The sequence below is a fragment of the Ranitomeya variabilis genome, chromosome 4, assembly GCF_051348905.1.
Source record: "Ranitomeya variabilis isolate aRanVar5 chromosome 4, aRanVar5.hap1, whole genome shotgun sequence".
NCBI lineage: Eukaryota > Metazoa > Chordata > Amphibia > Anura > Dendrobatidae > Ranitomeya > Ranitomeya variabilis.
Window position 1 is genome coordinate 599,678,399 of NC_135235.1, and position 27,113 is coordinate 599,705,511.

Genomic DNA, 27,113 nt, shown 5'->3' on the forward strand with positions numbered 1-27,113 from the left:
GGATACAAGTCACGTAATGACTAGCTATAGTGTTATTCCTCATGTACACACATGACAGTTTATTCTAAAAAGTCACATGAAATGACAGCTATGATTTCATTCTTTGTCTTGTGAAAGTGAATTCTTTGCATTGTTTCACTTTTAGAGTTTTCTTGGGAATTGTCTCTACAGTCACATAAGGAAATTCAGTCTCCATCACGGTCTTACAAGAAGAGCTCAGGTTTGCCCTAACAGTTCACATTGAGGTTGAGTTCTATTTTCCAGAATGTGCCAGAAAGAAGGGTGGTCTCTGCTCTCCCCAATCGGGTGCAGGTCTGCACGGCATAAACTTTCAATCCTCTGAATAGCTGGTGTGTAATGCTACATTTTCCTTCCTACAGGAAAGACAATTCAGACACCACCCCAGTGATAAATCAGATTACCAGATTAGAGTAACCGACCTGCTGGGGTCAGCGGATTGCTGCACCATATATTACTGATTTATAACATGACATTAATTAGAAGACCACCATAGAATTGCACATAAACCTCACCCTGGAGCATGTACTCTCAATATGGGGACATGGGGCCTGATTCATCATTTGTGCTTCCATTTTTTGACTTGTGGTTTTTGCTTTTTTTTTTTTTTTACCAAATTCAGCAAAATGGGGCATGCCTGAATTTTGGCACAAAGCCTACTTTATAAAAATGTTTTTCCTATAAGACTATGTGCACATGTTACGTCTGTGGTGCAGAAATTTCTGCATCTCTTGTCAGGAATAAACGCAGAGGCAAAAAACGTGCGTTTTTGATGAAGATTTCTGCCCACTCAATAATCTGGGTGAAATCTGCAGCTGAAAGAATTGACATGCTGGAGAATTAAATCTGCACCAAATCTGCAAGTCCCAAATAAGCATGGTGTGCATGAGACTTCAGGATCCTCATTCACCTTGCTGGAATCCGGACACCCTTCAGGTTTTGTTACATATCTGTGCAGAAAAAAAAGCCACAAATCTGCAACCCTAACCGTTTTTACGACTTTTTAGCTCGAAATCATGCAAAATGTAATTTTTTTAAAGCAAACCTGTCACCAGGTTTGGCAAATATGAGCTACAGCCACCACATTTCAAGCCTGATATACAGCTTTCTGTATATCTGCCCCAACCCGACCTGCAAGAGAAGAAAAAGACCTTATATTATACTCACCCGCGGGGCGGTCCGCTCCGAGGGGTGTCTCTGGTCCTGGCCCGGCGCCTCTATCTTCTTGCAATACCGTCCGACTTCTTGCTTCGTGTGGATGACTCGTCCCTTCCCGACATCGCTCTCCTGGCAGGGGCACTTCTCTGCCCTGTTGAGGGAAGAGCAAAGTACTGCAGCGCACAAGCGCTGGGAAAGGTTAAAGTGACCCAGCGCATGCGCACTGCTGTACTTTACTCTGCTCTAGTCAGAGCACAGACATACGCCTGCGTAGGAGTGTGATGCCGGGGAGACTGTGGATGACGTAGGTAAGAGTCATCCACACAAAGCAAGAAGGAGGAAGGCGGCCAACCAGCAACTCCCATTGGACCGGACCGCCCCGCCAGAGGCGTAGCTAGGGTTTTGGGTTAATAAATACTCACCTCTCTTCCTCCTTGTTCCAGTGGTGCTCCGACCTCCTGCTCATCTTCTGACAACGGGAGCCGGGTGGTGACGTCATTGAGCCCCCTGTCGGCGTCGGTGACGCCAGACGCAGACAGGGGGATGATAGAAGGAGCGCAGCGTTCCTTCCCTCATCAGTGCGGTGACGGGCGGGGGGCCCACTACTGACACCGGGCCCCCCCCCGGCCTGCTCAGGGGCCCCATAGCGGGCGGCAGAGCATGGAGATCAATTCTCCCTGCTCTGTCGCAGAAGGTACTTGTATCGGCGCGCGCAGCGTAGCTCCGGGAGGGCCCCCTCTGAGCACCGGGCCCGGGGCAATGGCCCCCTCTGCCCCCCCAGCCAACCCCCCCCTCCCCAGGTGAGTATAATAAAAGCTCTTTTACTTCTCTTGCAGGTCGGGTTGTGGGCAGATGTACAGCACTATAGAATGCGGTATATCTGTCCTGAAAGGTGGTGGCTGTATCTCATATCGGCCAAACCTGGTGACAGGTTCCCTTTAAATAGCATACATAAAATCACTCTTGGGAGGGATGGGGGGACTGGAGTACAGTTGCAAATTTAGCAATTTGTTTTGGTTTTTTTTTAAGTCACCATTAATCTGTCTAAAACCTCTGGAAAAGCCACAATGACGTAAAAATCAGAAAGTGAAGTAAACCACAAAATACAACTTGGGGGGGAAAAAAGCACAAATCAAAAAGTCACTAATTGAGAGGTTTTCCTACCTAAAAACTGGAAGAAATGTGATAATAAATCAGGCCCATAACATCTACATAAAAGTTGGATTAAAGAATCTTATTTTATATTTTTTCAGTTTTCTGGTTTTACCGTGTAAATAACGCTCGCTTTTTTTTTTTATACCTATGCTTGTTCTCAATTAGGATGTTCCTTTTTAGTGACGTGACCTCCGGTAGACATGACTCCTAAAAACAACTGCAGCCAACAAAAGCGATCGCCATAATGAAATGATTTGGGTTGTTGTTATTGAAGAGATTCTCTGATCTATTCTGGAGAAAAGGCTTAAAAAAAAAAAAAAAAAAAAAGAAAAAAAAAGTTATTAAAATGCCTTCTGATTGCAAAACCAGTCTAGCAAAGGTTGCGGACAATGACATGTCTCCGAACGTTGCATTGGGGAGTCTGGGTTGGGAGACCCAGCTGGATTTTCCCGCCAGCATCGTTAGAGTTAATGGGATTGCTCCTGGCTGGACACATTCTGCTCCCATTAGTCATCACTTCCTCCTGTTCCCAGTGTGGAGGATGTCAGAGCCTTCCTGGCCTGTGATTGGCTGCGGACTCAGGGAGACTGTTTATGTTCTGGCCTCTTGTTTTGCTGTGTCATTCTTTGCTACTGATGACCCTACAACCACATGATGATCAATTCTGGGAAGACAGGGGGGCAGATTCCCTGAAAGGTCAACATGTTCAGTAAACAAGGGAGGCCAAGCCCCTTCCCAAAAAAAGAAAAGACAAATCCTGCTGTACAGGACTGGATATGAATGGGGATGAGATGACTTCTCATGTAACACAGGCGGCACAGCAGCAGACCCCCGGGATGCCCCTTCCCACTGGCAACATGCAATCCTATGCAATCATATGCCCATTCCATAGTGCGTTGCATCAGCAGTACAATCCGCTTTGCTACAATGTAGACATAATTGATTTTTTCTCAACAATATAACCACATAACGCTACATTCCCACAATGAGTATTTCATAACCTTTTTTTTTTTTTTTTTTAAAAAAAACATTTTACTTAATGGGTGCAGAAAATCTGCAACATCAAAAGCTCATCGTGGGAACAAGTTGTTTTTTTTCCCCTATTTCTTGTACATTGCATGGCAAAATAAATAATTTATCTCAAAACTACAAGTGCAGTGAAATAAAGAAAAAAAAAATGCAATTCCATCTTTGCTTTTACTGTGTTTATTTTGTCATAAGTATGACTTGGAAAATGATTTGCCAAGTCAGTTCAATTATAATTATTATTATTATTATTTATTTGTATAGCACCATTGATTCCATGGTGCTGTACATGAGAAGGGGTTACATACAAGTTACAGATATCACTTACAGTAAACAAACTAACAATGACAGACTGATACAGAGGGGCGAGGACCCTGCCCTTGCGGGCTTACATTCTACAGGTTGGTGGGGAAGGAGACAGTAGGTTGAGGGTTGCAGGAGCTCCGGTGTTGGTGAGGCGGTAGCTCTGGTAGTAGTGAGGAGGCAGCGGAGTCAGTGCAGGCTGTAGGCTTTCCTAAAGAGATGGGTTTTCAGGTTCCGTCTGAAGGATCTGAATGTGGTTGATAGTCGGATGTGTTGGGGCAAAGAATTCCAGAGGATGGGGGATATTTGGGAGAAGTCTTGGAGGCGGTTGGGTGAGGAGCGAATAAGTGTGGAGGAGAGAAGGAGATCTTGGGAGGACCGGAGTTTACGTGAGGGAAGATATCGGGAGATTAGTTCAGAGATATATGGAGGAGACAGGTTATGGATGGCTTTGTAGGTCAGTGTTAGTAATTTGAACTGGATATGCTGAGTGAATGGGAGCCAGTGAAGAGATTTGCAGAGGGGGGGAAGCAGAGGAGTAGCGAGGAGAGAGATGAATTAGTTGGGCAGCAGAGTTAAGGATGGACTGGAGAGGTGCAAGGGTGTTAGCAGGGAGACCACAGAAAAGGATGTTGCAGTAGTCAAGGCGGGAGATGATGAGGGCATGCACAAGAATTTCAGTAGATTGACGGTTGAGGAATGGATGGATTCTGAAGATATTTTTGAGCTGGAGGAGACAGGAGGTGGAAAGAGCTTGGATGTGCGGTTTGAAGGACAGGGCAGAGTCAAGGGTTACTCCAAGGCAGCGGACTTCCCGTATGGGGAAAGCTTGATGTCGTTAATTGCGATAGATAGGTCAGGTAAGGAAGATCTATGAGATGGAGGAAACATGATGAGTTCAGATTTGTCCACATTGAGTTTGAGGAAGCGAGAGGAGAAGGAGGATATGGCTGTTAGACACTCCAGGATTCTGGACAGCAGGGAGGTGACATCTGGGCCAGAAAGGTAGATCTGAATGTCATCAGCATAAAGGTGATACTGGAATCCATGGGACTTTGAGTTGTCCTAAGCCAAGTGTATAGATTGAGAAGAGTAGGGGTCCTAGAACAGAGCCTTGGGGGACTCCAACAGAGAGAGGGTGGGATGAGGAGGTAGTGTGGGAGTGGGAGACGCTGAATGTGCGGTTGGAAAGGTATGAGGAGATCCAGGATAGGGCAAGTTCTTTTCAATTACAATTTTACCCCTAAAGAAGCCACCTGAGTGGCGACGCGCGTCCCTCCAGGAACATGCACTTTTACTCTTGCCCTGTTCTATAAGCGTCCCATCTGGTGCTTTACTTGCGGCCCTGCGACCGCCGTGCTGCGGGTAAGGTAATGCTACAGTTGTTTGCTTACTCATGTGAACCCCCAGGTCTAGCTCTTCTTTTTGCACTAGACTCTTTTCCATTCTCTTGATCTTTTCTGTATAGCATCTCTGAATATTTACCTTTATTATATTTAGGGCATTATTGATTGATATTTTTGTGGCACTATCCATCACTTGTTATTTGTATCATGTGTGAGATCTACTCCTCTATGGTATATGTCTTTCTATGCAAACAGTCATAGGCTGCACTTCTTATACCTCTTGCTTCCCTTGTGACAATTTGAGCAATATTCATATTTATAGTGTGTGGTTTCTATACTGGGTGCCAAAGCATTCGCCTCTGTTGGAGGGCCAGAGTTTGCTGTTATATTGGCACAATTTATACTTTACACATATATTTCATATGTACTGTATGTATTTTATTACATTATCACCTCTCTGATGGGTGTACATTTCAAGGTTGCTTTTAATTGCTTTTTAATGTGTTTTTGGGCTTTTTGAATACTTAAATAAATATTGTTATTTACCCGGTGGTCCCTGACTTTTGGCATGAGTATTCCTTTTTATGCGTGCTGTATCGAAGACATTATAGCAACTAGTCTCCATCCACTAGTTCAGAGATAAAATACTGAACATGTGAACGTAACCTTATGCATTCTCTTTGTAAAAGAGCAAAAATCACCCTCCGTACTGAAAAAAAAGTTAACCTTGGAAAAATTACACTAATTTTCTATGCAACAAGAATAGTATATCGGCCCCAATGTGTTATGAAGTTGCTCTGACAGTGATGAGATGGATATTAATGCTGATTTTGAATAACCCTGCCATCAGTGATTTCATATTGACTGTATGATTCACACATGACGGTCACTTTCTCAGAAATTCTCCATGGGTGGATACTCCTGAGATCTCTACATAAAATGCAACCACAAGTGTGGAAAATCCATATCAGACGTGTTAAAGTGGCATGTAATATGGGCGCATACACATCTCCCATAGACACCGTAAACAGCAAAAAATAACAAGTGCTAAATGCAATAAAAAAGGAAGAAATTCTGTGTCACAAAGATACAACCCATATTTGTTATGTTCTACTTTAATCTTCAACAATAATAGCGCTCCTTTTAGTGCCCCACATAATAATGGCCACCACTGTGCCCCTTACATAATAGTTCCTCCTTTCTGTCCTTTAGGTAATATAATTGCCCTCGAAAATAGTCCACATTTTGTCCCTTTGATCGCCACAATAATCTGAGTGCCCCTATAACAATAATGCTACCTAAGTTCAAACTTAACATTAATAATGATGTCCACAAAGTTCCCAATATACAGCTCTGCTATACACAGTATGGTGGGCCCACAGCTCTGCTATACACAGTATAGTGGGCCCACAGCTCTGCTACACACAGTATGGTTAGCCCACAGCTCTGTTATACACAGCATTGTGGGCCCACAGTTCTGTTATACACAGTATGGTTGGCCCACAGCTCTGCTATACACAGTATGGTTGGCCCACAGCTCTGCTATACACAGTATGGTTAGCCCACAGCTCTGTTATACACAGCATTGTGGGCCCACAGCTCTGTTATACACAGTATGGTTGGCCCACAGCTCTGTTATACACAGCATTGTGGGCCCACAGCTCTGTTATACACAGTATGGTTGGCCCACAGCTCTGCTATACACAGTATGGTTGGCCCACAGCTCTGCTATACACAGTATGGTTAGCCCACAGCTCTGTTATACACAGCATTGTGGGCCCACAGCTCTGTTATACACAGCATTGTGGGCCCACAGTTCTGTTATACACAGTATGGTTGGCCCACAGCTCTGCTATACACAGTATGGTTGGCCCACAGCTCTGCTATACACAGTATGGTTAGCCCACAGCTCTGTTATACACAGCATTGTGGGCCCACAGCTCTGTTATACACAGTATGGTTGGCCCACAGCTCTGTTATACACAGCATTGTGGGCCCACAGCTCTGTTATACACAGTATGGTTGGCCCACAGCTCTGCTATACACAGTATGGTTGGCCCACAGCTCTGCTATACACAGTATGGTTAGCCCACAGCTCTGTTATACACAGCATTGTGGGCCCACAGCTCTGTTATACACAGTATGGTTGGCCCACAGCTCTGTTATACACAGCATTGTGGGCCCACAGCTCTGTTATACACAGTATGGTGGGCCCACAGCTCTGCTATACACAGTAAGTTGAGCCCACAACTCATCTATACACATCACCACGGTGTCCCACAATATAGAGATATTGGTACTTCTCAATACATATAACACTGGAGTGACCACTGAATAAGTGGTCAACTCAATGAAGCTCACCAATCAAAACGTCATTTTAAAATATAACATTTATTTAGAAATAAATAAAAGATCCAAATAACCCCGGAAGAAGCAGAGGGCGAAACGCGCGTCGGGGCGCCGGAGGAGGACATCCACTATACGGGCACTCATCTGGTAAGGTGTTGGCTGTTTAATACATTGTCCAGGGCTGTCACTATGCTGTTTCCGTGGCACTCGTAGTGATTCTCATCGGTTCATAATTATTAGGATGCGGTTTTTGCACTTATTATATATAGAGATCTAATGGGTACTATAGAGGCGTGCCTATGTGATTGGGGTGTCCCTGTCTTGGCTAAATTTCATGATACAGCTTTCTTTGCCAGTATTTGTTTTATTTCACAGATTGCCTGATTAATTCATATTGGTTGGCCTGTGGGTGGGTGTTCCCCTCTGATTTGGGGTTATTGTTTGTGTTTAAGTATTTTGCAAGTGGTTATTTGGATCTTTTATATATTTCTAAATAAATGTTATATTTTAAAATGACGTTTTGATTGGTGAGCTTCATTGAGTTGACCACTTATTCAGTGGTCACTCCAGTGTTATATTCATCTATACACAGTATGATGTCCCCCACAGCTCCTCTATATACCGTATTGTAGGCCCAGAGCTCAGCTATACACAGTATGGTGGGCCCACAGCTCTGCTATACACAGTAAGTTGAGCCCACAACTCATCTATACACAGTATGATGTCCCCCACAGCTCCTCTATATACCGTACTGTAGGCCCACAGCTCAGCTATACACAGTATGGTTGGCCCACAGCTCTGCTATACACAGTATGGTGGGCCCACAGCTCTGCTATACACAGTATGGTTGGCCCACAGCTCTGCTATATACAGTATGGTGGGCCCACAGCTCTGCTATACACAGTAAGTTGAGCCCACATCTCCTCTATAGACAGTATGATGTCCTCCACAGCTCCTCTATATACCGTATTGTAGGCCCACAGCTCCCTTATACACAGTATGGTTGACCCACAGCTCTGCTATGCACAGTATGGTGGCCACACAGCTTCCTTATACACAGTATGATGTCCCCACAGGTCCTCTATACACAGTATGATGTCCCCACAGGTCTTCTATACACAGTATGGTGGACCCACAGCTTCGCTATACACAGTATGGTGGGCCCACAGCTCCGCTATACACAGTATGACACCCCCAGAGCTTCCCTATACACAGTGTGATGTCCCAAAAGTTCCTCTACACGCAGTATGGTGGTCCCACAGCTCCTGGCATGGCAAGATGATGTGACCACACTCTTTGACATCCTGGGCGTACATCGGCTCTTCAGCCATTCTGTAGACCACAAGCTTAAAGCGAGCTGCGGTCTACAGAATGGAGAGCAGTAGTGCAGGGAGACCGTGTCTTGAGGGTAGTGTAGCTCCGGGTGAGCCCCTCTGAGCATGGAGCCCAGGATGACCGCACCATCTGTACCTCCTGTAGTTACCCTATTACATGGCACCATATCCCCGTGCCATACCTCAGTCACCTTGAGAAAAATGTATTAAAAGAGTAATTAACATTAAAATACAGGTGGAGTGGGATTTAGTGCACAGGTCGGGAATCTCAGTCTTGGTTTCTGAAGCTTCTTAGAAAAAATATCTGAAAATTCACAGTATCCAGGCATGAACATGTCCGCTCATCGTGTTTCACTTCCTTGGGTCCACACCTCTAAAAACTAGAAGTGAAAGCTGCACAGTAAAGTGAGTGGTCACCAGCGGGTCACAGCCCCGCATCTTTTCCAGATAGTTTCATTTGTTACAGCGCAGAACGAGGAGGCAGGTTTCTTTCAGTGTGAGTGTTGGAGGTGCCATTGTGATCAGTGAGACTTTCTCCATCCTTCTGGATTTTGTTAGTAAATTCAGTCTTTCCTACGGCTTTAAGGGACCCCCAATAGCACGTTTTTCCAATGGTATGGCAGTGTTGCCACTTGTCCCCCAATAAAAATCTTTTTTTTTTGTTTGTAATAGCCATTATGCCATACCAGAGAAATGTGATGTAAAAGTTATATGTAAATCAGGCTGGAACTGCCCTTGGGCGTGTCAGTTCAGTCTGAGTGCATTGACACACCCATAATGCACTTCCAGCCTAATCTGCATATCACTTCTGCTGCAGATCTCTCATGGCTGGCATATATGACATCTCGAAATAGAAGGTATGATTTTTATAGACTGGTGAATGTACGATGCCAATATGCCCCATCCGATTTCCGTACTTGCTGATTACTCTCATCCGGCTTCTGTCAGTAGAAGATCATTGAGGGAAGAGCAGGAGAGTAGTCGTGATTGCAAGAAGGCAAATCAAGACTCACACAGGCCATAGAGAGAAATCTGAAGAGTCTGCGCATCGCACACCGACACAATTCGGCACTCACAACAGCTAAATTGATCATTTCCAAGAGCAACCTGCAGAAGTTTGATTGCAGCTCTGGGTGTGACAATGCAAAATAACTTCTTCAATTCATTACCGCTTTTAAACTAAGAAGTGATGAGTGACTTTGCTGGTCAGGTACATTGCACATAAGAGTGTGCTCTTATCCAGGGGGTATCTAACGATCCTGGGGCTTGGATACATTCCCAGATTCGGCCTCTGTGCCGTGTTTTTCAGTTACACTTCTGGCGATTGCACATATTTTCGTCCTTTTACACCACAGGTTGCATCTCTTGGTTCCTGTGTTGCTCTGCTCTTGCATCATGTCCTCGCTGTCTCCTGGTGTCGTCACACTTCCACATACTATGCCTCATCCTCGAGAAGGCGAGGGACAGATCGCAGCGGCACAAGCCAGCAAACGGCTACAGAGCCTGCAATGGAAATCTATAAGGCTACTAATAAAGGAAGTAATGACCGGGAGCCAAGTGGCCTCCAGGCTGCAGCTCTATGCAGTGGTGTAACTCGAACCTCGTTGGACAAAATGCAAAATTTCCAACAGGGCCCCCAATTATTTCAAGTCTTTAATAGCAATTGTCTTTTTCCTAAGGGTCAGAGGGACCTTTTGGGCCCCATAAGCTCCAGGGCCTGGGTTAGATTGCAATCCCTGCACCTATTATAGTGACACCCCTGGCTCTGTGGAGAGCTCACTAGGGCCACTGTCCGGGCCCCCCACCGATCAGGTCTTCACCGTTATTTCTGCACACAGTGGTACGAGAGCCCTAAAAGGTCTCCATTCAGCTGAATAATGACCAGTGTCGTCCATATTGGTGGATACATTTGCTTCTGTGAAAGTTGGGTTACTTCCACTTTGGTGGCCTTTGCAGGAAACACATAGCCTTTCAGAGAGCTGCAAAGATGGGTCTGGGCAGCCATATTGGTAGTCACCCATATTTCCCAAAAGCAAGTACCCTTCTATGATGACTACAGCTGGCCATGTTCTTTTCTATAAAGTATGAGGCACTGCTTCCCCCATCGTCCTGATACCCACTGGGCCCAGCCATCAGACCCTGCTCCTATTGGCCACATTGTCATTATTCTCGTTATTCCTGCACTTTGAACTGGCAATGTTCATAAATATCTGTAATGGGGCATTGGAGAGGGGCCGTTGTGGGGGTCATTCACAGCTTTAGGAATGATGATGCTGATCCTTATTATAGAGTAAAAGAAAAGCGATTACAGCCAGCCATAAAGGGGTATTCCAACCAAACGCCCATAAAGGGGTATTCCAACCAAACGCTCTACTGTCTGATAGCTGGGGATCCCATCTCTGGAGATTGGTGGTCCTGTGACCTGAGCTAATCAATACAAGGTGCTTAGACCCCAACCATGGGCGGCAGTGTGCAGGGAAAATGCAGCATAAAGCTGGATTCAGACATAGTAAGTCACAGTCCTTATACAGACCACAATGACTGGACTGACTGCAGGTCCCCTAATCAATTCGAGATCCTACAGTACTTTGGTGTGTGATAATAAGAACCCAAAAGTCTGACCGCAGCTCTGGATGTGACTCGTGTCCTTAGAAAGCTGTTAGTTAGGGTCAGTAGACGCCCGGTTGGTCCAGGCATTGTGTTCCCTATATAGAAAGTAAAACATGGATGTCTGATTTTTTATTAATTTCCTGTCTATGGAGTGGCAAGGGGCATTCTTTATAGCTTCTCCATGAAAGACCATTTGTATTTGCTCCAAAGCCCTTTAATGGGTATTCGAAACGCACATCCCTTTTAACAACTTTAGCTACAGTTGACCCTAAAAGTCCACTTTCTTTGGACTGTCTAAGCGATATTGCTATGTTCGTTACCTATGTAGCCCAAATGCCTGGGTCCTGGGCCATAATCGAAGCAGTGATGACACCACAGGACTGGACGGACAAGGCCAACAAAGGGCATTTAACAGTTTTTATAAATACATCCATTGTCCCATGTCATAGTAACTCCAAAGTAACCCCATGGCTGAACGCAGAATGAAGATCTCCAGTATTTCCAGACCACAGAAGCCTCTCTGGGGAATCACTGGTGAGGAGGAAGGAGAAGCTCTGAAGAGAAAGTTCAGGGTAAGTTTTATCATGCTATTTTTGGCCATATTGGTTCCTTATTGAATTGGGACAGTGACAAGATTTTCCCTGCAGGGACCCTGGAAGAGTCCAGATATGGAAGAATTTACATGTAATTACGACATCCGCCACTAACACTATGAAGGTTTCCAGACACACCAATTAAAATTAAGTCTCAGTGGGCGATGGGACTTAATTTGGGAACGTTTTGTTTGCAATCCTGTTTTATGAAACACTTTTAACCATACACTGCAAGCTGCTCAATCCATTTCAGTGTGAAACCTTTTAGGCGAAATCCGTGCTCTCTGCTCTCCTGAACGCTCTTATAGTTGACGTCTTTACAGTCAAATAATATAAATGTAGATGAAAAGGCATATCAGCTTTGTGAGTGCTCAGGAGAACAGATAAAGGGCCACATCATAAACAGAGAGCTGGTCGCACTGAATGGGAAGGAGCAGCCTGCAATGTATGAAAGCACATGCATGCTGCAGAAGATGGCTACAATTTAGAATAAAACACAATTATAAAAATTCTTTCGCCAATGTGAATATGTACATTTGCTGAGTACAGCCTCTTTCTCTGCTGTTTGTGCTCCAGGCATCATCTCCACTGGCCTAATTTCAAGCTCATGGGGCCCAATGCAAAAGCACCAAAGGGCCCGTAACTATTGAAAGCCTTTAATAATAATGATCTTTTCCTATGCGCCAAAGGCACATTTTGGGCCCCTTTAGACTCCAGGGCCCAATTGCAATTGCAACCCATTCACCTATTATGGTTACACCCCAGCTCATCTCCCTCCTGCTTAAGGGACAGGAACAAATGTTAGCCATATTAACTTTTATGGGGCTGAATACTTTTAACACTTAGTCACCCAGTGTAATGTCCTGGTTAATCCCTGCCCCCATCTACCAGTCAGCCCATCCCTTCCCTCTGAATTAATGTCCTAAAGGTATGTTCATACAGATTTTTTAATGTGGATTTTGGACCGATATACAAGTTAAAAACATGGGTTCAAATGCTGATGTGCATTTAAAAGTAGATTGTTTTCCTTTTTTTGCGCACCCATAGACTTGAATTGGCTAATCTTATCTAATATTTTTTGAGAATAGTGCATGCTGATTTTTTTTTTTTTTTTATTCCTGCTGTCACCGTGTGGAAAAAAAAGCAAAAAAAGTTAATCTGTTTGACATATTTTCAGTCTGTTCTTCGACTTTAACACAGGCAGCATTTGTATGTATCCTACCACTGCCTGAATGACGAGCCCTCGGGTCCATATTGTATCAGGGCAGTCACTGCTGTACTTTTTTTTTTCACCATGGGACTGACTGCCTGTCCATTACACAGACCAGTAACCAAACACACATAAAGCACATGCATAAACTTGGAACGTTGGCATTTTTAACGATTGCTGTGAATGACATCAATGTCTCTTCACCTGTTGGCGTCATCAGAGATCAACGGTCATTTCTGATGAGGAGAATCAATTCTAGGAATACATGTTTACAGCAGGACGCAGCATAGAAAGAGCATTATACTTGGGATCTCTGATTGCTGTCAGTAAATAAAAGGTCTTTGTTTATATTCAGACGATGAAAACTTAGATGGGCCCCTGGCTTCTAGCTGTGAACCAGGATATTCCTATTCAGTGACACCAAGCAGAGATATTGAAAACAGTGAGGTATTGAAACAGAAATGCCCCAATTCATCATTAGAGGTATCTCCAATTTCTCGGTCTCCCATGACAGCACTACGGAGAGAGGGGATCCGCCCTTCAGGGACAGGAAACCTACAGATAAAAGGGCGGTACCTCTCCCTCGCATCAGTTGGTTTCCTGTCCCTGACGGGGAACCTCTTTTCGGTGGTACCTGTAAGAAGACGCCGTATCAAAGACCGGGGCCGGACAGTCGGGTTCCGGCAGCGAGGAGGCTCCTGCCGCGGCTCGTCCGGTGCCCGATGCCGCCATCGCTGGAACCGAGGGGTTCTTCAGGGTGTGCGGGGGGAGATCGCCGCCACTCTGAGTGAGGAAGGGGCGCCGAGACACCCTGTGCCGAAAAGCGCACGCTCCGGGTGTACAAAGATGGCCGCCGCTCTGGAAATGCGGCAAGGACTTCCGGGTCATCGCAGTAGCTCTTTTTCTCCCCGGGACGACGTGACATAGAAACCGGAAGTACGGCAAACGCCGGGAGGTGGCGCCGGATTTAAAAAGAAGAATAGTGCACACATGGTTGTCGCACTAAACTTCATGGAAATGGAGGACAGCGACGTGCAGCAAGAGCCAGAGCAGCAGCCGAGGCAGCAGCACCAGCATCATAAGAGGCAGCCAGACCCTAAGGGTGGCCGGAGAAGTGGATCCAGCGGTCATTCTACACAGCGCAGCAGATCTGCTGCAGTGATCAATTCTCAACAGCCTCCTCTGCCAGACCCGGGCCCCCCTCCAGAACCGGTACCTACGTCCACGACTGGATGGTGAGTGATCTCCGAGAAAGTTCATAATTTGTAATGGGGTCCCTTCTTCTCCCTTAATAGGGAAAGAAGAGGTTGGAGAAAAAGAAAAATAGATCCTGCCCCACCTGTAACAAAGCTTTGCCGGTAGCCTGGGACAAAAAGCTTTGCAAATCATGTATTCAGCAATTATTATGTGAAGAGACCCCCGATTTCGCATCTGAGCTAAAAACGGTAATTAGGTCTGAAGTCCAGAATGCCCTCGCATCTTTCAAAAAAGCGAAAGATAAGAGGAAGGATGAGGTATATTCCCACTCTGACCGTTCTTCATCTGGGGACACGGTTTACAGCAAATCAGATTCATCCTTATCATCCTCCGATGAAGATCCAAGCCGTCACTGCTTTCGGCTAGAGGAAGTAGATACTCTAGTAAAAGCGGTTAGAGCCACTATGGGGGTAGAGGATCCCCGTCCCGATAGAACGGCTCAAGATATAATGTTCGGTGGCCTGGGGCAGAAAAAAAGAACATTTCCCCTAAATTCCAATGTCCAAACATTGATTAAAAAAGAGTGGGAAAAACCTGACAGAAAAAATTCCTCAGTACCCTCTCTTAAAAGGAAGTATCCTTTTGAAGATGAGGCATCTACGTCTTGGGATAAGGCACCTAAATTAGATGTCGCGGTAGCCAAGGCCTCAAAAAAATTCGCTCTCCCGTTTGAGGACATGGATACCCTTAAAGACCCATTAGATAAAAAAGCGGATACTTTTTTAAAGGGGGCATGGGAATTGGCTGGGGGTAGCTTGAGACCCTGCGGTTGCCGCAACATGTACCTCCAGATCTTTAATGGTGTGGATTGACCAATTAGAAAAGCAGATAAAAGACGGGTCACCCAGGAATAAAATGCTAGATTCAATCCCGGTAATTAGACCGGCAGCAGCGTTTCTAGCAGATTCCTCTGCTGATTCCGTGCGCTTGACATCCAAGGCCGCTGCCCTCTCCAATGCAGCCAGAAGAACATTATGGCTTAAAAGTTGGCCGGGGGATCTCCAGTCGAAACTGAAATTATGTTCCATTCCGTGTGAGGGGAATTTCTTGTTTGGGGAGACTCTGGATGACATCCTCCAGAAAGCGGGAGATAAGAAGAAAGGTTTTCCAAACCTGGGACCGGCTCCATTTAAACAGTCCTTTCGGAACCGTAGATTTTTTCGCCGAAGGCCACCCAGAGAACAGAGTAAATGGGACGAAGGAAGGAGAAGAGACAGGGGTTACCTCTTTGGCAACACCTCCCGTGACAAAAAACCCTCTAAATTACATTTTGCCTACGGTGGGGGGAAGACTCACTTCATTCCTTTCCGCCTGGAAGGAAATATCCAACAACACCTGGGTTCTAAACCTAATCCACTCTGGTCTAAAAATAAATTTTTCCTCCCTACCCCCTCAAAATTACGTACTTACAAAAATAAGGCCCTCCGCAGCAGAGCAAGCTGCACTGGAAAAGGAAATTATTTCCCTATTACAAAAATCGGTAATTCAGGAGATCTCCCCTCAAGAAATAGGGAAGGGTTACTCCCCACTATTTCTAGTTCCAAAACCCGATGGATCGTTTCGGACGATAATAAATCTAAAAAATCTAAACAAATACGTAAAAAATAAAAAATTCAAAATGGAAACAATAAAATCTACCATAAAGATCCTTTTCCCGAATTGCTACATGGTCGTGATAGACCTAACTGACGCATACTACCATGTGCCCATCCACAAACAATCTCAAAAATTCCTCAGAATGGCGGTCTCCATAGAGGGACAAATAAGAAATTTCCAATACAGGGCTCTCCCGTTTGGAATCTCAATTGCTCCGCGAATATTCACAAAAATAGTAGCGGAAATGATGGCCCACATAAAGGAACAAAATATACTAATAGTCCCTTACTTGGACGATTTCCTTATTGCAAGCGACTTGGCTCAAAGTTGCAGGGAACAGCGGGACCGAGTAATGACTATTCTGACGAACTTGGGTTGGCTCATAAACATAAAAAAATCAAAGCTGGAGCCCTGTCAAATACAAGAGTTTCTGGGACTAACGTTAGATTCCCAAGTCCAAGAATGCCGACTCCTAGGTTCCAAAAAGGACAATATATTGACCATGATAGCACAAACGCTACACAACACCTCCATTACCCTAAGAAGGGCAATGTCGCTACTGGGCTCCCTCTCTTCATGTCTGCCAGCGATATCTTTCGCACAATTCCACACAAGGGAGCTTCAATGGCACATTCTAGAGTGGCAGTCAATACTAAAGAACAATTTAGAAAGCCGTATCATTCTAAATTCCTCAGTTATTCATTCCCTTCTTTGGTGGAGGAAGAATCAAAATCTTTCAAAGGGAATTCCTTGGGTACCGAAAATATCTCGGGTAATAACAACCGATGCGAGTCCCAGAGAGTGGGGTGCTCACATGGGAGACAGAGTGGCTCAAGGGAACTGGTCGGTTCAGGAACTATCAGCATCCTCAAACCAAAAAGAGCTTTGGGCGGTGCATCGTGCTCTTCTATTTTTTTCTAACCTACATCCGAGGTCATCATGTCCGAATTTTTTCGGACAACAAAGTGACAGTGGCATATATAAATCACCAGGGAGGAACAAGGCCTCGGTCACTGATGAGTTCCTCCGCCAAAATGATCAGCCTTGCGGAAAAAAAATCTATTATCCCTCTCTGCGCTACACATTCAGGGATGAAACAACGAGAAGGCAGATTATTTAAGTCGAACTCAGTTGAATCGAGGCGAATGGTCCCTGAATCAGTCTATCTACAACCAGATTACAAAAATGTGGGGAACTCCAACAATAGACTTATTCGCCAATTCTAAAAACAAAAAAGTAAACAAATTTTGCTCACTAAACCCGGAAGGGAACCCCCAGGCTCTAGATGCTTTTCTGATCCCATGGACCCACAAGCTGACATATGCTTTTCCTCCAATCGTTCTGATCCCGACAGTCATTCGGAAAGTCAGAGAGGACAAAACAAAAATGATCCTTATAGCCCCGTTCTGGCCAAAGAGGACGTGGTTTTCCTGGCTAAGGATGCTCTCGGTCTCAGACCCATGGATCCTACCGAATATACCAGACCTGCTACAGCAAGGACCGATCTTCCACCCACAAGAGTCGAACTTACATTTGACAGCCTGGATTTTGAACGGAGACTATTAAAAGAAAGGGGCTTTTCAGACAACTTAGTAACTACGTTATTAAAAAGTAGAAAACCTATTACTACAAAAGCATATGGGAAAACATGGAGAAAATTCTTATCTGTCTCCAAGGTCAGAGTCCAGGATGGACCTTCAATTGATAAAATACTTGAATTTCTACAAAAAGGTCTGGAACAGGGGCTGGCGGTCAGTACGCTAAAGGTACAAATAGCAGCTCTGGGAACACTCTATAATCAAAATATTGCGGCCAATCCATGGGTAGTAAGGTTTATTAAAGCAGTAACAAGATCAAAACCTTTAGTAAAGGTACCGTCACACTAAACGATATCGCTAGCGATCCGTGACGTTGCAGCGTCCCGGCTAGCGATATCGTTGTGTTTGACAGGCAGCAGCGATCAGGATCCTGCTGTGATATCGCTGGTCGTTGATTAAAGTTCAGAACTTTATTTGGTCGTCAGATCGCCGTGTATCGTTGTGTTTGACAGCAAAAGCAACGATACCAGCGATGTTTTACAATGGTAACCAGGGTAAATATCGGGTTACTAAGCGCAGGGCCGCGCTTAGTAACCCGATGTTTACCCTGGTTACCAGTGTAAAATGTAAAAAAACAAACAGTACATACTCACCTTCGCGTCCCCCGGCGTCCGCTTCCTGCACTGACTGAGCGCCGGCCGTAAAGTGAAAGCACAGCACAGCGGTGACGTCACCGCTCTGCTGTTAGGGCCGGCGCTCAGTCAGTGCAGGAAGCGGACGCCGGGGGACGTGAAGGTGAGTATGTACTGTTTGTTTTTTTACATTTTACACTGGTAACCAGGGTAAACATCGGGTTACTAAGCACGGCCCTGCGCTTAGCAACCCGATGTTTACCCTGGTTACCCAGGGACCTCGGCATCATTGGTCGCTGGAGAGCGGTCTGTGTGACAGCTCTCCAGCGACCACACAGCGACGCTGCAGCGATCGGCATCGTTGTCTGTATCGCTGCAGCGTCGCTTAGTGTGACGGTACCTTTACTCAAAAAATACCCTCATGGGACCTAAACTTAGTCCTCTCTGCACTAACGGGTCCTCCATTCGAACCCATAGATGAAATTGCCATAAAAACACTATCACTTAAAACCATCCTTCTGGTAGCCTTAACATCTGCGCGCAGAATTAGTGACATCCAAGCCCTATCAGCTAACCCACCCTTCACAAAAATATTAGATGACAGAGTCACTCTTAAACTTGACCCGGCATATTTGCCAAAAGTGGCATCCAAGTTCCATAGGTCACAAGAGGTATCCCTGCCATCCTTCTGCCCAAATCCAAAAAATGAAAAAAAGTGGAAATTCCATAATTTAGATGTTAGGAGATGTCTATTCCAATATCTAGACTCCACTAGGGAGTATAGGAAGGAAGGCTCTTTGTTTATCTGTTTTCAGGGTCCCAGGAAAGGTTTCCGGGCATCCAAAGGCACCTTGGCAAGGTGGATAAAGGAGGCAATAGCCTTGGCGTATTCATCCACGGGGAGTACGATCCCGGATGGTATAAAGGCTCATTCCATAAGAGCGGTAGCTACCTCATGGGCTGAAAGGTCAGAGGTATCAATAGAACAGATCTGTAAAGCGGCCACCTGGTCCTCACCATCAACCTTTTTTAGACACTATAGATTAGATCTAGCCTCTGTGTCTGACTTGACCTTCGGACGAAGGGTTCTTGAGGCTGTGGTCCCTCCCTAAGCTTAATCTCTGCAATTCTCTCCGTAGTGCTGTCATGGGAGACCGAGAAAGTCATAGTTACTCACCGTTAACGGTGTTTCTCGGAGCCCATGACAGCACCCGCTTATTCCCTCCCATCACGAGTGCGGTGAGCACTTTTCTTATATATACCTTATCTAATATAATATAGGCACGGTGTTCCTCTAATAAGCAATGTTATAATATGTTTTCTCTGTTGTAACTAACCTGGAGGTCCTCCGATGCTCTGTAAACCAACTGATGCGAGGGAGAGGTACCGCCCTTTTATCTGTAGGTTTCCTGTCCCTGAAGGGTGGATCCCCTCTCTCCATAGTGCTGTCATGGGCTCCGAGAAACACCGTTATCGGTGAGTAACTATGACATTTGATCCAAGTGTCTGATGAAAATTGCCAAAGCAAGTCAACGGGTCCGTGAAAAAAATGACTGCACTCGGATGACATCCAAGTGCAGTCCGATTTTCCACAGACCGGCAGAATAAAGTATATGGAGTAACTTTTTTACTATTATTATTCATGTCCGAGAAAAATTGCAACGCTGATCAGAATAATCTATTTGTCTCGGATGTGGACAAAACGGCCGTGTGACCCTAGCCTTTCAGACGCAGACCTCCACGCAAACTGCCTGAAAAACTATCACAAAACATTCAAAAGAATGAACATGTTCTCAGCAATATCATTTTTTTCCCATAGACCTGCATATGTTCGGTTTTATGTTACTACTTTTAACCCCTTCAGGATTCGGAAACCAGTCAAAAGAAGTGACATGTTTTCTTCTTCAGGCGTTTTCCACTTGGAAGCTTCTCTCTACTTTACAATAAATGTCAAAGCTCAAAACACATCTTGAAGACGGCAGGATGATTTTGAGGAATTTTGCTGTGGTTTTTGCTTAAGAAAAAAAAAAATACCGGTTTCTTCATTATAAAAGACGCCAGTAAAAAGACTTCACAAAAACCATGAGAAAACCCTACTAAAAAAAAATGGTGGGGGGAAAAAAGACAAATCATCTTTTAATCATTAGTAATTTCACTCCAAATTCCTTTTTTGTTTTTTTTTTGCTCCATTTTTGCACTATTTTTCTCAGTCAAGAATCTTCATTATCCAGATTTTTCACAAAATGTTTGCTCAATGGTACTCTAGTCCACTGGTGGAATATAAAACCTAAACTTATTTATTTCATTTGTTTGCGTAGTTAGAGTAACGAGCATCATTTTAAAGCTTCTCGACAGGATCTAGCAACTTTTGACTTTAAAAAAAGGGCAAAGGAGACAAAAGAATCTGTGAATTTGTGCCAATTTATTAGATATTATGCCTTAATTTTGACGAGTTTGGCACAAAACACAGTGTAAATAAGAGACAAAAAATGAATGAATGCAAATGATGCATTAGGAGCCAAAATCTTGGTTGAAATACTTAACATCAATGCAGTCAGAAAGGCTTATTTAAATGGGTCCGTATGATGTAAAAAAAAAAAAAAGACTGACAATTACTGTCTGTAAGAAAACGATTAGCTCCGAGATTTGCTTTATGACTGGGAACAGACTGAGGAGTCGCTTTTTGACTTTTTCTTGGCCGTTTATATAGACTGAACTTTGTGTCCGTCAATGAAGCTCTAAAAGGGGCTGCGCTGCAATACACCACACAGCCTGTGCACAAGAGAGGCGCTCTTTCCTGAAGAAAGCAACTAATCTCATACAGATCCTTTTTTACGCCAATAACTCTACAACTCCCAGTAGTTAAGGCTACAGCAGTCTGGTACTAATGCGTATTTAACCCTTTAGTGACAAGGCAGTGCATGATGGGCAGCAGATCCTGCCTTAAATATACATCCTGTGATGTCAGCGCTGAGTCAGCACGGCAGAGCGCTTGCTTCCTGCTCCGTTTGCGCTCGTTCCCGGTGCGCGAGCTATAATTACAGGCTGAGCCGTGTTACTGACAGAGTTAATTGCAGTGACAGTAAGTGTTTGGAGTCGCTCCTAGTCATGAGATGCCGCTTACAAGAAGCCCGGCCCTGGGCTTCGCTGGGAATTCCCCTGAAAAAGCCATGGCCGCCTCTTCCTGCTCTGCCTTTACAATGGCCTCGCTCATACGGCTCTGACTACTTCGGCGATGAGTCTTCCTCTCGTACCCGCCTCTACGTCGTGACTCATCGGGAGTTAAATGAAAGTTTTATTACAACCTTTTGACAGCTGCGTTTTTCTGTCACCTGCATCCACCGGCAAATGGCGACTTGTGCAGCTCCCGTCAGCATTGCCGGGGTTAAATGCACCTGCTGCCGATGGCTCTTGTGGCTGCCGATGGCTCTTGTGGCTGCCGATGGCTCTTGTGGCTGCCGATGGCTCCTGTGGCTGCCGTTCTTCCCCCTCCGTCTGCGATTGCTCAATGTGAACTTCTCTGGACGGATCTCTGTTCTGACTGACAACAAGAGATAGGAATCTGTAATGGGACTTGGCGACAGATTTGGATTCGGCCCCGAGGAGTTTCGTTTCAGGAGCAGCTGCTGCCGAGAACGCCGCTGTGTCACGTCGGGGGTGGCACTTCGTGTGTGCGCCCTTCCCTTTACCATTCACAAATAGTTTCTCTTAAATATACAATTCCCAGTCTAAGAAAAGAGAAAAAAATATGGAATCCTTCTGACTACGGAGCTGTCAGTATATGGGATTGGAAAGTACTGGACTTTGGGACATAAACTGTATATACTTAGAATATAAGCACTGCTATGAAGATGATAATACATTGCCGGTGTGAACCCAGGGGCTCACTACACTAGGGGGGTCCACGTGGCCCAGATTTCCATTGGCGACAACTGCTCTACATGTACTGTGGATGTGCACACTGAATGTAGTGAGCGGACTCAGGAGGTGGGCCTGTTTCATAAAGCATGGGCGCTGGCTGTGTTGTACAGCTGGCACCCAAGTCTGGGCATAGGCGCTGGCTGTGTTATACAGCCGGCACCCAAGTCTGGGCATAGGCGCTGGCTGTGTTATACAGCCGGCACCCAAGTCTGGGCATAGGCGCTGGCTGTGTTATACAGCCGGCACCCAAGTCTGGGCATAGGCGCTGGCTGTGTTATACAGCCGGCACCCAAGTCTGGGCATAGGCGCTGGCTGTGTTATACAGCCGGCACCCAAGTCTGGGCATAGGCGCTGGCTGTGTTATACAGCCGGCACCCAAGTCTGGGCATAGGCGCTGGCTGTGTTATACAGCCGGCACCCAAGTCTGGGCATAGGCGCTGGCTGTGTTATACAGCCGGCACCCAAGTCTGGGCATAGGCGCTGGCTGTGTTATACAGCCAGCACCCAAGTCTGGGCATGGGTGCTGTCAGCCGGCACCCAAGTCTGGCTGCTGTGATTATAGCTAGCTCCGATCATCGCCATTGATAGAGAACCTGTCTTCAGATTCGTGTTACCTGGGTCACAGGCAGCAGGAATCTGAGTCTAGCTGCGTGATTGCCAGTTATAGAAGAGAGAAGCCGGCCATGTATCCGTCATTAAAGACACATAGTGCCCCACTGGCTAATCAAAGTATGTTTGTAAAAGCCTGGCTGCAATCGCACAGCCAGACTCTTATTCATGGTGTGCTTTGGGAAGCATGAATCTGACGACAGGTTCCCTTTAACCGATTAAATTGGGCTGCCTGGGAGACTGGTTATTTTATAGTACATTGCAATATTACAGTAGTGCAGTGCATTGTACAAGTGATCACAGGTTCCACTACCCCTAGTGAAATTAAAGGGTATGTGTCAGAGGGATAAACTTCTTAAACCGTCTACATGGGCACTCAGCACATTGAAAGTTGAATAAAATGATACCTTGATATCTGTAATCCGAAAGTCTTATTCCAGAGAAAACCATGTTTGAATATGTAAATGAGCTGCTAAGATCTATGGGCTGGGCATAGATCTCCCTGGGAATCTGCCTCCAGAGCTTATTTTAAATTAAACGGGAGTTACCAGTGTGAGACATGTATCGACTGAGTCTGCTCTCCTGATCGACATCTGACATTAGTTACGCCCCCTTCTGCAGTCCACAAATACAGAATCTCCTTGCCATGATACTTTCTAAAACTTAATATTGGACAAAACCGAACTCCTAATCTTTTCAACATTCATCACAATAAGTGACATCACGCTTTCCCCTGTGTCGCAAGTCCAATGCTTGGGTGTAACCATTAACTTTGCCCTGTCCGTGTAGCCACACATCCAAGCTCTTGCCACCTCCTGTTGCCTACAACTCAAAATATTTGTAGAATTTGTCCTTTCCTTAACCCTGAATCTACTAAAATGTTAGTGCATGCCATCCTCATTTCTCGCCCTGACTACTGCAAAGTCCTCCTCTGTGGCCTCCTGAATACGTAAAGACTGGGGAAGTGCAAGAATGTTAAAGGGAACCTGTCATGTCAAAAAATGCTATTAACCTGCAGATACGGGGATAATATGCAGTTTAATGGCATTCTGAAGCTGCCCCGCACCAACACAGAGCCATACTGCCAGGAGGGAATTTATTCCTCCCGGTAGCATCCAACTTTCAGTCAATGAGGCGCCGCTTCAATCACCGCTCAGGACATAGTAAGCGGCGGCTGTAAGCATGCCCATGGTACTAACTTACAACCGACTCAGCACTGATACACTGCAGAGACTGGCTGTCAGTCAGTGTCGGGGCTCGGTCACAGCTACCGCCTACTATGTACTGAGTGGTGACTCAAGTTGCTCTGGCAGTGCCCCAATGACTGAAAGCTAGATGCTGCCAGGAGGTTTATTTCCTCCCGGCTGCTGGACTTTCAGTAAGGGAGCCATACAGCTTCAGAACGTTAATAACCAGCTTCCAAGATATTTCTCGAGCAGCTCCCATCCTCTGGCATTCAATGCCTCAACATGACTGATTGTCTTCCTTGTTTGGAACCCTCAGACTCAACCTGAAAACGCACCTCTTCAAGAAGGCCTACAGCCCCCAATAACCCCGCTACCACATCACTGCCACTGGAATTAACGGGGATTTAAAAACAATATATATTTAGATTTGAAACCCAGTGGAACAGAATTTTTTTTTTGCAGACAACGCCTTTAATGGGAGGAAAATACTATTGAGAAGTCGCTGCATCCCGACCCAAAGATCAGTCACTTGTGCCCACTCGTGTAACTATGGGACAATTAAGTTGTAAAGGAGGACAGCAGTGCTCTGTACGGTCCTGGCATTAAGAAAGCGCCACTGCTCTAAAGAAAAATATTCGCCCCCTTCCATTCCTTGTTTTTGCATAAATGCCTGACTTTGAAACGCGTTTTATGAATAAAGGTCCAGAGAACATACATCTATTACTTTACTCTGTGGCAGCGCCCGGTGTAACAGGCCATAGTATACCGTGAGTCCAGACTATACCCGGGGTTAAAGCGGCCTAGGATTATACCTCATTTTTATTATGGCCTAGGCCATTTTATACCCCCTCATGCCAGATTATAACCCCCCTGCTATCAGCAGTGTTGAGTGATATACACAAGAATTAACCAGAAAAAAATGGCAATTAGTAAAAATATTAGTCTTCCACAAAGATATGAGGTAAAGAATCTACCGCACTTCTCAGTAGTTACACATTAAAAATAGCTGTGTGTCTGAATATGCTAGAAACAGATCTGCACACTTTTCAACCAATCAGAGACAGGGTGAGAAAACCAGTGAAGTGATAAGATCAAGTTACAATACTAAGGTAAACACACTTATCTTACTGGACAACAGTGTAATCTCAGACTTAATGACTGTTGTCTGTTACTAGTCACAATGTATTGTAAGATCAATCTTCATCATGTGATTAACACCACAAACACCTTCCCACTATGTGAAAGTCAGTTTTAAGTTATTAAAAATGGCATCTAAAATCTCATTTATAAAGGCTCATAAAATAGAGGGGTATATTGTAACCTGAAGGGGTATAGTTTGGCCTAGGCTATTTAGACCCCTAGATATAGGTTGACCTAGGACAGTGTATCCCCAGACTATAATCTGGCCTGGGCCAAACTATACCCAGATTTAATCTGGATAGCGGGTAATTTGGCCTGTTACACTGGTGAAACAGGCCATTATATACCCCCAAGTCCATGGCCTGGGCCAAATTATTCCCGGGTTTAATCTGGATAGCGGGTAATTTGGCCTGTTACATCGGTGTAACAGGCCATCGTATACACCCCGAGTCCATGGCCTGGGCCAAACTATACCCGGATTTAATTTGGCCTGTTACGCCAGCCATCACCGACCTTTCCTGATTGGCTTGAATACGGTTCTGATTTCAATTCCTGGAGAAAAAAAAATTGCTTAAGTGCACCAGCCTGGACTCACACTAAAGACGCTGCGGAACCTCTTCCCAGGAGCAGGTGCCCTGTAAAAATGACCATTAGGGAAGTATTCAGTTACTAATCTAATATATAATTGCCAATCTGCTCTGTCACAGCTTCCGGCGATTGTGACGCTATCCCACAATCCACCGCAGGCGGAAGCTGTGACAAAAACGGCACCACTATTCTGACAGTAGCCGTGGCTCATCTCCCGCCGCAGGGAGGTCAGCGGCGACGCAGCCGGGAGATGAGCGGCGCCAGCCACTCATCTCCCGGCTGCTCGCATCGGAACTACATCGACCTCCATAGTTGAGTATTCCGATATGGCGGCCGGGAGTCCTATCCCCCGCCAAGCTGCGCCCGCGCGGCACCGCTCAGCCAATGAGCAGTGCGAGATTCAAATCCTCCGCCAAAGCCGCGCGGCACCGCTCATTGGCTCAGCCGTTGCCGCGTGGGATGTAGTACATTGCCTTGTGAAAGTATTCGGCCCCCTGGAACTTTTCACCCTTTTCCCACATATCATGCTTCAAACATAAAGATACCAAATGTAAATTTTTAGTGAAGAATCAACAACAAGTGAAACACAATTGTGAAGTTGAACGAAATTTATTGTTTATTTAAAATTTTGTGGAAAATCAAAAACTGAAAAGTGGGGCGTGCAATATTATTCGACCCCTTTAACTTAATACTTTGTTGCGCCACCTTTTGCTGCGATTACAGCTGCAAGTTACTTGGGGTATGTCTCTATCAGTTTTGTACATCGAGAGACTGAAATTCTTGCCCATACTTCCTTGGCAAACAGCTCAAGCTCAGTGAGGTTTGATGGAGATCGTTTGTGAACAGCAGTTTTCAGCTCTTTCACAGATTCTCAATTGGATTGAGGTCTGGACTCTGACTTGGCCATTCTAACACCTGGATACATTTATTTGTGAACCATTCCATAGAAGATTTTGCTTTATGTTTGGGATCATTGTCTTGTTGGAAGACAAATCTCCATCCCAGTCTCAGGTCTTTTGCAGACTCCAACAGGTTTTCTTCAAGAATGGTCCTGTATTTGGCTCCATCCATCTTCCCATCAATTTTAACCATCTTCCCTGTCCCTGCTGAAGAAAAGCAGGCCCAAACCATGATGCTGCCACCACCATGTTTGACAGTGGGGATGGTGTGTTCAGGGTGATGAGCTGTGTTGCCTTTACGCCAAACATATCGTTTGGCATTGATGCCAAAAAGTTCGATTTTGGTTTCATCTGACCAGAGCACCTTCTTCCACATATGTTTGGTGTGTCTCCCAGGTGGCTCATTGCAAACTTTAAACAACACTTTTTATGGATATCTTTGAGAAGTGGCTTTCTTCTTGCCACTCTTCCATAAAGGCCAGATTTGTGCAGTGTCCGACTGATTGTTGTCCTATGGACAGACTGTCCCACCTCAGCTGTAGATCTCTGCAGTTCATCCAGAGTGATCATGGGCCTCTTGGCTGCATCTCTGATCAGTCTTCTCCTTGTCTGAGATGAAAGTTTAGAGGGACGGCCGGGTCTTG

At 45.3% G+C, this 27,113-nt stretch overlaps 1 long non-coding RNA gene across 1 annotated transcript in view; it reads left to right on the plus strand.

Annotated features, from left to right (window-relative positions):
• LOC143765970 (uncharacterized) overlaps positions 1–12,474 on the plus strand; it is an 80,140-nt gene extending 67,666 nt beyond the window's left edge. The window contains exons 2-3 of the long non-coding RNA XR_013213490.1: positions 11,749–11,871; positions 11,947–12,474. This is a non-coding gene — a long non-coding RNA (uncharacterized LOC143765970). The remainder of the gene's footprint in view (positions 1–11,748; positions 11,872–11,946) is intronic.
• Positions 12,475–27,113: the final 14,639 nt, after the last annotated feature.